A 10,083-nucleotide genomic window follows, 5' to 3' on the forward strand; every position below is an offset into this window, starting at 1 on the left:
GGCGCAGAAACCATAAATTCGCATGCTTGCTTTTGGAAGCGGGGGAAGAAGCTGTCTTCAACAACTGGAATGCCGAAGACGAAAGTCGGCGCGATTACGTATTTCCGCCCACGTAGTTATTGTATGTGGATTGAAAACGCGATTGCATTTACACTTGTGTCCAATGTGGTCAGAATGCGTCCCTGACCACCTCCGGAGGTGGTTTGGCCGATCGGATCACAATCCGTCCTCAATGCGTCTTGGGTGCATTTACACCTGTACTTTCATGTGGTCAAGCACTATCCGATTGCAATCCGATCTCCCAAAACGCATGTTAATGCAAGGTGTAAAGAGGGCCTTTGATGTTTAACATGCTTGTACAGTATACGCCCACTCCCCTCAATAAAAAAGAGCAAATCATGACGGCGATCGACACCTGTCAATCAAAAATGTGTTCTTTGATCTCAGACAACTTTAAAATATTGTTTTCAATATTCTTTTTTTTTTATTGAAAATTGATTTTTAATATTAATATTAAAAATCTATTTTTATGCCTCTTAATGTGTTGTCCTTTTTTTCCCCTTTTTTCCCTTTTTCCCCTTTGCATCGAAAATGGTATTGAATATCGATATTTTCCTGGGTATTGTATCAAAGTTAGAAATTCTTGTATCGTGACAACCCTAGAAGGCGGGACTCTGTCCTGTCAAACACTCCTTCTGTCACTCAGTAGGAGGAGTGGGAGGTTGTCATTCCTTGGTTTGGATTTGTGGTGATTTGATCGCTTTTACCTACTACTGTTTTAGTCTAATTATTAAAAAATGACAATTCTTAAAGACTTGCGTTACTTTTGTAAAAGCAATAATTATCCTCTCTGACTTGCCTCAAGTTTAACAACACCTCTCAAATGTTCTAAAATCACTAAACCATGGCCTCTTACGCCTTCTTGGTCCATTTTATATCTCTTCAACTTTTCTTGTATTCCGACAATAAATTTGAGATCTATGTCTTGTCCTTTGTCACATATTTTGTTATTTCTGATCCACCTGTCTTAAATCACTAAAATGCTAACTGCTATGGTTACAGCATTATTGTCATGAAGCGCCAGGCAGGGATGAGACACTTTATTACATAGCATTAATAATATTACATTATATCAAATGGTTTTCATGCACTTGAGAGAATTGTTGTCCACAAATTGTGTATGTTGTTTAGTGGGCAGAATTACATTAATTAAACAAGGGAAAAGCAATATTGTGAAAATGTAAAGTTAAAGTGGCATTAATACGCTATGACTTTTATTGACCTTTATGGTCGATATCTCAGCACCTGATGAAGTAATCATTGAGCCACTGGTATTTATCAGCAACCCCATCAACTCCCCGCAGATATATTATGGGCATTTTGTGCTATGGGACAGTGAAAATCTGACTTATTGCCCCTTTAACTATGAATCCTCACACCTTAGCTGCAGATTATGACTTCCTGCAGTCCTCTTTGCATATTCAGAGCGAGCTGTAGGTCATTGGTACAAAGAAATGGAGTGGTGCTCTAACATAGGTGAAGAGAATGAGTATTTGAGCTGTTTAAGACAAGTGATTTCAATGGTCATGCATTTGTTCCTCAAAAACAACAACAGAACAGGTGACATAGGGCATACAAAGATGTCATTTTCAGAATATAAAGCTTGGATAAACATGCTAAATAACCTACATATGAGGGCAGGTTCAAGCCGGCATTCAGCCACCCTGCTGAAGTACAGTGTTGGGGTCGTTACTGGAAGAAAGGAATAAATTACACATTGCTTGTTACTTTTCTTTAAAGTAATGAATTACTTTACTCATTACTCCCCAACAAAAGTAATTAGTTGCACCTCTTGTTACATACATTTTGCATTACACCCTAAAACGATTGTGCGAGTCGTACTTGTGTTCTTTGAGCCAATAAATACTGCAGACATGAGCCCACATTACCAGCAGAAGTCTAAATAATGACAGAAACAAAATCTTTCTTTTAAGATTTTTAATAAAGACAGAGCCTACAGCATTAAATTCAGATTGAGTCATATTTACCACTTTTTTTTCCATGTTTATGGGCGGTCTACTCGTAAGTCCAATATTTCCGACATGACTTGAAGGCAGGATAAGACGAGGGGAATGTTTCATAGATATTATGCCAATAAAGAGTTTAAAGAGGCTAAAGAATGTAACACATGTAACGACCTGTCTGTTAGATAAGTAACTGTAATGTGATTCCTGAAAATTTGTAGCTGCCCCTGACCTCTGACCTTCCTGAGGAGAAAGGAAAGCAAAAAAAAGCTAATTTTCCTACGGGGATCAATAGCGCATCACATTACATTAACATATCCATCTATTTTTTAAGGCCTCTAAAGAAAATCCATCCCAGAAGAAAATTCAAATAGGTTAGCTGCTGTATCCATGATATAAGAGTGATAGGCTTTGTCGACTCAAGTACATTGTTTAAAGCTTTTACAACCAAATTAACTTCATTTCATGGTAGCCCAAGTCTGACTTAACGGATATTTCACAGAGGATTAACGCCTGGTCCCAAAGGAGCTGGCAGACAGTCAGCTTCAAATGGTTTTTCCTCGTCTACCGTTTGCTAAAAAAAATGTATCTATATCACTGGGAAATCACCCCAGGTGCTGTCACAGTATTTACAGTCTCTGTCTCTTAGTCATTATGAGAAGAGCAGCTTCAGAGAGCGTCTCTTGATGACATCACAGATATGAATATTACCTTCCAGTTTTCAGGATTTGGGAGACACTTTTTCCACTAAGCTGTCAAAGATAATAAATAATAGCCTACATGTGAATTCTTGTTTAGGATCACATTCTCTTTAATTGATATGCATATAAGTGTATGAATTTCCATGTGAAGCCAGCAGGATGGTGCAGAGTTAGGGAGCCAATCCTTCAACTGGAAGGTCTGGGTTCAATCCCCTGCGACAGAAAGCATCATCAGCCTTGCTAAAATGTCTTTGAGCAACACAGTGAATCCTTTCCACTTCCAGAGGTGCTGCTCTGTATCTGACCCTGTGTTTTCATCTCAGTGTGCAAAAAGGGGGGGGGGGGGGGGGGGCAAGCAAAAAGATGAATGTCTCCTTTAGGGATCAACAGAGAATCACAAAAAATCAGAGGTGTGACCAGGTCAGCTTTGCTCAAGTCCCAAGTCAGTCTCAAGTCTTGAGGCATAGGTCTCAAGTCAAATCCCAAGTCTAAATGTAGATTACCAAATCAAGTTCAAGTCAAGTCCATGTCACTAATGTCAAGTCTCAAGTCTAAATGTAGAAAACAAGTCAAGTCCGAACAAATCAATAGTACCGTATCAATTTTCAATGCAATATCATTTTATCATGAGTTTGATTTCTATAATCAGTTTCAACTCAATAAATTCAATCATCCCATACAAATTCAAATTCAGTCTCTAAAGTCTTTAGAAACCTTTTCAAGTCATCAAAGTAGAAGTCAAAGTCAAGTCCCAAGTCACCAGAACCCAAGTCAAGTGAAGTCTCAAGTATTCTCTTCATGGATCAAGTAAAGTCTCAAGCAATTAAAACTGTGACTGTCTGACTGTGTACAAAAAAACAACTACTTTTCTTTATTATACAAGCCCATGCACATTTCACATTTTCACTCCGCAACAACATTATTTATTTCCAATTTACAATATTATATTATTTGATTCATATTTCTTTATTAGGGTGATATCTTATGATTGGTGATTTGATGATTGTGGGGTGGACTGACAACCAAGATTCTAAACCCAGAAATGCATTGCCTGATATTATTATGTATTGCCAAGAGCAAAGCGCTCACTGGACAGGTGCATAGCCAAATATGCTGCAGGTTTTAAATTGGAAACAAGGTCTCTAGTGTTCAGAGGGGTTAAAGACTGACCGTGCCTGGAGGCCATGTAATACACTGTTAGGACTGAAATGGAGTCTGCTACCGATTTGCAAGGCAAAAGCTACAAACAGTCCTCTTCCACTTTTTTCCCCCCCTTATTCTCACCTGGCTTCTCTCTTTCACTGTGCATGCAACAGAAATTATGTTTCTGTTAAAAGGGTCACCTGCATTAAAGATGCTGTCTCCACCATGTAATGTCAAAACCAGCTGAATTTCATTGGAAGCGGATTGTTTTGGAATATTTTATCGTGGCGTGCCGGTGAGCATTGCAGCTTTTTTTTTTGGGCAAATATTAGAAATTCACACTGTCCACAATGCACATCAAGGCTTAAATGGAATCAGATATCAAAGTCTCCTTTCTAGTTGCACTGCATAGACCTCTTTCCAAATATTTATTAGTCCTTCTGCTTTCTGCAACAGCGGCTTGTTTCAGCTACCTCTATATTTCATAATGTTATCCGCAATTCCATTCTCTGTCCATAACAGGGAGACTCCATTTCCTTTTACCAAATATTCATCATGGACACCCCAAATCTATCTATTTCCATCTGGTGAAATGAGGCACCACATAAAGAGCAGAGCAAAGGACAGATCTACATATCCATCATCGTTGCAGCTCATCTGCACAGACGTCAGAGGAAATCTCCAGTGAAATGACTAATGTAAAAAGGTGCACCAGCAGAGAATTGCCACGCTTGCCTTTCAATATTATATTTCATGGGAAAAAGGTCCTTGGCACGGATGACAAGAAAAAGAAAACTGTCGTATGGTCTGTTTTTAGAATTAAACAGAGGAAATGAAAGGCATAATTGCTTATTTCCAGAATGTCAGCTTTAACTTTCAGCTAACAACAGGTTTTAAGACTGTTATTCTCATATTTTTGTCTCTTCTTTGTGGCCTTTGTTTACTAGGTCTGTGCATCGCTTACATTCCTAAGCTTATAAGCTTTATTAAGAGACACTTTCTCATGGCTTCAAAGTATACAGTGTGTGTTTGATCAGTATCTTTAAGATGTCCAGTTAGACTACTGTGGGAATATAATTGAAAACTGTACACATTCAAGCTGCCCCCTAAGGGAGCAGAATACCAAAACCCCTTTCCTCAGCAGGAGGAACTGGAACCTAGTAGGTGTTGAGAATTTTTCATATTCATTAATACTTTATTTCATCATGTAGTTTCATTGAGATCGAGATCTGTTTTTCAAGAGAAAACCTGTATAAAAAATGACAAAATACAAAATACATATATACTCCAGCATTCAAACAGTCAGCAACATCCAGGGACATGCATTATGAAAAGCAATTGCAAACAACTTAGAAACTATGAGATATTATTGCTGTAAAATTATTGAAGGGGACAAGAAACTCTAATTGCTTTGCAGTCTGTTCCATTCATAAGGTGCATGGTAGCAGAAATAGTTCAGAATTTATGCCCAGTGTATTTAAAACTAACCAATCCTGTGGTCTGGTGCCATAATTGTTGTATTTGAAATCCAGTAGTGATGTGAGGTACAGGGTCGCTTCAGAAGTAGAGCCTTTTTCCATGTATTTCCTTTCTTGAGAGAAGATGGGAGTATTGATGTCACAGAAAGCGGCCATTAGGGAACTGTGCTGTGGCACTCTTCACCCACTTTGTACGATGGTATTGGCAAAAAAATTCACTGTGATTGCATGCATTGTCATGCCTTCCTCCCATCAATGATTCCCTCCTCTCTTTTTTGCTTCTAGGTTGAGAGAGGATCCAGATCGAAGGAAAAAGCTGAGACCAAATCTGAGAAAGAAGCTCTCTGCTGTCTTCAGGGTATCTGGCAATAAACAGTCAAAATATGATAAATGTTTAAATTTTGCTTCTAAATATGACTTGATGCTTGTTACTGCGAAAATGTGATCTCATTCTCAAAACCCAAAACATGTCGCTATGAATTCCATTTACTTCATGCTGTCTTCAAAAGATGTGTTTTTTGCCTGCAGGTTGGGAGACGGCCATGAGTTTTAAGTTTGAGCATGCAGATAGGTTCAGGTTTTTAACATTACTCTCCTCATAGAGCGCAGCGAGACAAGTGCAGTGCTGCATGCTCAACCTGGTAGCAAGATCGTAATTGCTTTACTATGCAAAGAAATGGCCCCTCATGAATCATTAAAGAATGGAGAGGTACTAACACAGTGGCAACAACAGAATATGAGAATGTTGAAGGGATTTGGTGGAAGGAAAAGACAAGAATCTAACATCTATGTCAGTGCTATATGAACAGGGCTGCGTAAACAACTTTTTAAAACCTTAATCAGTACTTACATTTTCATCAGCGTTGTTCTTATTCCATGTAGGCGTAGCTTTGAGACACAGTGCTATATGTAAATCATGTGTTTAATTCCAACATCATCATTGTTATCACTACTGTTTTCTCTAAGGGTCTGACTGAATTCAATTCAATTAAATGGTCAGCATAGTGAGCATAGAGAAGATGTTGAAGCAGTTGAAGGTGCTGGTTGTGACTTTTAGGCTACATTCACACTGCAGCTGAAAGTGTCCAAATTTGGATTTTTTTCCCCCCTCAAACGTGACACAGATCTGATGTTTTCTAATCAGTGTGAACATCAAAAAGCTGCATGGAGTTGCATTTTTCATTTCTGATCTGGATCGCGACGATTTGTGGTACAAAATCTGATCCTGAAGCCTGTGACCTATATGCGACTTGTATTTGAAATTGGTTCCAGGAATTTGCAAATTCAAATCTGAATTTGTATGTGTTGTCATAACTACGTAAATCTTTCATCATTCACCTGACACAATTGCTATTATTTTGGTGCCCACAGCAGCTTGGCTGAGTCAGCGCTAGCATGGAGGACAACGAGACACAAGAATGGAAACAAGCACAACAGTCGCCTTGATTGGTATCTTGGGAGACGCCTCAATTCAGTCAAAACCAGAAGGAACAATCCACAACTGAAATATGTTTGAAACAAGCGGGAGAAGAGCAGGTACAAATATAGAAGTGACATCTGTTGTTATTGTTACTCTGCAGGCGCGTCTTTCCGGCATCGTTGTCAGTTCATATTGGTACTGGATATGGGTTACATCCTAGAATAGATATGAACAGTCATCCAAAAAAAATCAGATAAGAGCAGTAATTCAGAACTGAGCATGAAGTCCTGCAGTGTGAACATCAGCAGCCAGACCCAGAGGACTGATGCATGTAAATCAAATCTCCATCCCCGAGCTGGAGAGTCCACGTGTGCAGATATTATCACCCTCATTATTGTGCTCCTAACTGGAGCACAATGGGGGACAAGTTGTTGTGAGCCCTACTTTCAGTCTGAGTCAATAACCGAAGACAATGTATTTGAAGTGGCAAACCCATCTAAATGGGGCAGTGAAAATTCCCTGTTGTTAGATTGTCCTGCACCCGCAGCAGGGACAGGTGGACGACCCTACAGATGTCAATTTAAAATCATAAGCAGAGATGCTCCACCTGTAACCTTCCAATTTAACCTCAGGTTGTTGGCCTAGACCCGTGTGGCTGCACTGTTGAATGGTCAACCTTTGGTCCAGCAGCGTTGAAATATTTTTGGCACCATTGATGTATTATAGATAGATAGATAGATAGATAGATAGATAGATAGACAGACAGACAGGTTTGCGGTTATCTACTGTATCAAAAGCTCTTTCAGTCAATTTAAGAAATAAAAATATGAATGTAATCTTATATCTTATCTTATATAATATAATAATATAATTAATCTTATCTTATATTTAGGCTTTCAGTAGTCAGGCTTTGTTACATTTTAGATTACAGATTAGCTCTTTATAAAAGTGCTAATCATTACAGATTCAGAGCCATCAATCAAAGTTCAAGCCATCTGTCCCAGGGATTTATTTAGAACACCCATCTCTTTAATTTTAATTGACTCTCTTTAAAGAAGATGCCAATTTATGTTGCTGTTATCAGAGGCCTGCAGGCCTGAGAATTCCCTCTGCAGACTAAAAGCATTCTCCATCAGTCAGCGTGATAATCTGGGGAATAAAAGCCGCCATGTAATAAGTAAATCTAAGATGGTCCCAGACACGCGATACATTTAGAGCAGAGATTGTCTCTGCATGCATGCAGAACAGATTAACTTCCCCACATATGTTATGATGTAAATGTGAAAGGCAGGGAACTGACACTGAAAAATCTGCTAAAATTAGAACACTGGCTGTTTGACTATACATTTTATTAGCTCATTCCTTCACATCAAGATGTGAAATGCATTTTGTGACATATATACTATTGCATAGGGCCTTTAAATTGTAGGTGAAAGCCTTAACAATATGCAGGAGCAGTGGACATTTACTGTGTGAACTGAGTTTACAGAGGTTTATATCACATAAACATTTGCCCCATTCAAATTCAAATTTCACTATTAGAGAGAATTCCATAGAAAATATCAGAGATATCACAAACTCTGTTTAAAGCCACCAACAATGGCTAACAAGGCACAAAGCAGTGCCTGAATACAGTGCGTTTCTGCACATTCCTGGAACCGGTTTCTCTTTCATTATCACATTATGATAATAGGATGATGTTCTTCCAACCAATTGTATAGATTCCTTTCAGCCGTTTGGCTACCAAGCCTGCTGAATCAGGTGTTCTGGCTAGCAGCGCCTGCCTATGCACCTCTGCTAAAGGCATGCTAGTTGCCAGAGGATTAGAGCAGCTCACTGTCATTTTGCTTTAGTGTATGGACCAGGTTCTCTTGCCTGACACCAACAGCAGTGAGCTTTCTGTTCACGCAGCTCTGTGAGGCCATGTGATGCCCTTCTAGTGTACTCAGAGCTAAAGCACATCCGCATCCAGCTGTGACAGTGACCTTTAATGGTGTGTTTGGAGAAACATTTTGGCCTAATATTGAATCTATGCACCAGAGGCATGTGGTGAAACAAGCTAATTAAAGAGCTCTAGAACAATAAAATGGCAGCTTTCTTTAGAAGGAAATCAATCGACAACTAAAAACACAGGCATTGCGTAAAGTAAAGACCATGGCTTCCTCAATTACATGCTCTGCCTGCATGCACAGTGCCTCCACAATTATTTCCCAGGAGGCCTCTAACTCAGTGTTGTTCTCCTCATCATCTTAATATCTGACATACTTTCACTTAGGGTTTATAGTGAGATAAACTTAATTCAAGCTTCCTAATTACTTGCAGTTTCTTCCACATTCATTTTAGCCTGCTTCTATGGTAAACCTGGTTCCAGTGTGTTGATATAAGATGCTGCAGACTTTTCATGGGCTTTGCATCGTATTTAGCGGAGCGCTTTGAAGGGTCAGGTCAGTATGCCACTCAATGCTAGTGCTGAAAATGCACACTGATAATCATTGAAATGTACCCATATATACTGTTGGTTTTGGTAAATACACATTTGTTTCAAGATATGCGGAAAAAGGGAGTAAAAACCAAGTCTATAACATAAAATTTACATAATCCAAAAATTGGGAATTAATCTATTGGCACATGATTTTCTTGTGAACAATAATTGGCTGGTTCCTGGTTGTAGCCTGTCCCTTGTGATATTCAGCACTTAACTTTGTTATTATCTTTGATTCTTGATGTGGCAGTAAAACTGACTCATGGTCAGTGTGATAATTGCTTTGACTACTGTCATAGATCTTGTGAGGGGCAACAAAATCAAATCTAGCTGAAGACTTTTACAGGCTCATGGTGGCCCTCGTCACAACAAAGTCCAGGGTCTAGTTACAGTATAATAACTTGGATAACGCACAGTGTAAATCTTTTCAGTGCCCTGGCTTTTACCCCCCTCTCATAAACATCAGTCACACCGGGTCTAAGCTGCATTTTCAAATGCCTTGGAGGGACTATGGAAGCATTTTCAATTTTGCCTTTTCTTGCTCTGGTGTGGAAAATGTGTAGTATGAAAAACGTTAATATTGCTCTTTATCTGCAGCTTTCTTACACTTTGCGGTGCTTTGCCCTTGCTGCACTGCCTGTCCTGGGAAATGAGGAAGCACACTCGGACCGCCCTAAAGGCCATCATGGTTCGTGGACATTGAGCAACTACAGTACAGCTGAGTCTTTCGATGTGTATTTAATGTATATCACATTAAACTGTAATGTACACAGCTATTTTAACAAGCGCAGTGACCATGACTATCTCTGCCAACTGAAATATCTCAACTGTAATG

Source organism: Centroberyx affinis, unplaced genomic scaffold, assembly GCF_046629955.1.
Source record: "Centroberyx affinis isolate AG114_WGS23_722 - 3 ecotype Tasmania unplaced genomic scaffold, CSIRO-AGI_Caff_v1 ptg000634l_1, whole genome shotgun sequence".
Taxonomy (NCBI): domain Eukaryota; kingdom Metazoa; phylum Chordata; class Actinopteri; order Beryciformes; family Berycidae; genus Centroberyx; species Centroberyx affinis.